Here is a 2,044-nt window from a genome sequence, read left to right as displayed (position 1 = left end):
AGTCCACTGGGTACTTATATCTCCAAGACTAGGCTGGCCGTCTTCTATCCAGGGGTGCACACCTGCAGACATGCGGGCTACCCATCGAGGACCTCAACGCTGGACCTACTCCTGACCAGAGATCTCCACACAGTTACAGACTGCCGAGCTCTGGCATATGGACCGTCTGATCACCGGCCTGTACTCTATACTTTCGAAGGTACACCAACAACACCACCGGCAAGTAAGTACCTATTCCACTAGGCCGACTGGAAAGCATACAGGTCCTGTGTCGAACAAACTCTCTCAGTGGTCACGCCACTACGGACATCGGAGGAGGTGGATGCAGCGGTGGAGGTTATCACCACCACTATACAGGATGCAGCCGACTTCACCATCCCCAAGTTCACGCCACAGCCCAACACCTTCCGGAGACCGCCAAAGCACATCCTCGCCCTCATCGGTCAGCGAAACAGCCTCCGCAACATCTACCAGCGCACACATGACTACAGTCTGAAGCCGGCCGTCAATGCGATGACCCGTCAGATAGCTGGTCTCATGCGGGACTGGAAGACCTCTCTCTGGCATGACCAACTACGGAGGACACACGATGATCATCGCCAGTACTGGAGACTCGTGAGGTCCTTCGTCAACAAGAAGCGAAGCGTGCACCTCACATCAGGCGACGATCTCCTGACATCGGGGGAACAGGCTGAACTCCTGGGCACAAGCTATGCAGCGAGGGATGCTGAACGGACTACCAGTGCACCCCATCCACAACTTGGACCGACGAGCCCCAACGAGAAGCCTCTATTTTCCTCCTTCGACCAGCTAGAGTACGTACTACGAAGCGTCAAAGAGAACAAGGCGTCAGGACTGGACGGAATCCCGTATATACTCATGAAGATGCTTCCTAGGAAGGATAATGCCTTCCTACTCAACATCTTCAACTCATGCTTGCGGATCTCGTACTTTCCCACAGTATGGAAGCAAGCTATCGTAGTACCTCTACTCAACCGAGCACTATCGTCCGATCAGCCTCCTCTCGCACATGAGTAAGGTGTTTGAACGGCTCATCAACCACCACTTGATGGAACACTGCAGAGAGGAGAACGTCATCCCACCACAGCAGACCGGATTCCAACGGGGAGTCGCCTGTGAGCACCACCTGGTGAAGCTCCAAGTGCACACCGTAGGGCAGATGAAGAAAAACTGCCCAACGGCTTTCATCTCACTAGATTGCAGCCAAGCCTTTGAGAGTGTTTCCCACCCGCTCCTACTCCGCCGACTGGAGGAATTCAAGTTTCCAGCCGCCCTATGCCGACTCATCCGAAGCTACCTCAGTGGAAGATCCCTCGTTGTATAGGTTGGCGAAAGCCTTTCCTCTCCAGTCCCCACCACCTGCGGAGTACCACAGGGATCGGTACAAGGTCCAATACTATTTGTCGTCTTTACGGCACCTATAGTAGCCATCGAACACCCAAAGGCAGTGGTAGCAGTCTATGCGGACGACATCGGCATCTACGCCTCCAGTATCAATCCAAAAACAGCCCTAACCCATGCTCAAGACGCTGCAGCCACCATCACTGATACCCTTAAAAGTATTGGGATTAGGGTAAACCCTGGAAAGACGGACGCCATAGTGATATCGTTCCAAACAGGAAAGAGACCTCTACCTACCACATTCAAAGTAGATGAAGTCGACCAGCGGATCTCCACCTCCATTCTCTACCTGGGCGTCACATTTGATAGGCACCTCACCTTCTCCAGTCACGTTCGGGAGAGACTTAAGCTGGCCCGCCAGAAGAGCTACAGGCTAACCATCTCCTGAAATCCCTACAACTCTCACTAAGGCTGAAGCTGCAGATCTACATAATAATCCGACCGACTCTGCTCTATGGTGCACCACTCCTGCGTCAGCTCTACAAAACAACGCTAGAAAAGCTGCAGAGTTATCAGAATTCCGTCCTCCGGCGAATCGTCCGTGGAACTACACTACAGAGGGCCAGAAACACCACCATCCACCAGGAACTCCAGCTACCCTCAGTGCCGGAGTATATAGGCC

This window comes from Halyomorpha halys, unplaced genomic scaffold, assembly GCF_000696795.3.
Source record: "Halyomorpha halys isolate HHAL.00 unplaced genomic scaffold, Hhal_1.1 Scaffold800.1, whole genome shotgun sequence".
Lineage (NCBI taxonomy): Eukaryota > Metazoa > Arthropoda > Insecta > Hemiptera > Pentatomidae > Halyomorpha > Halyomorpha halys.
This window is presented reverse-complemented; position numbering follows the sequence as displayed.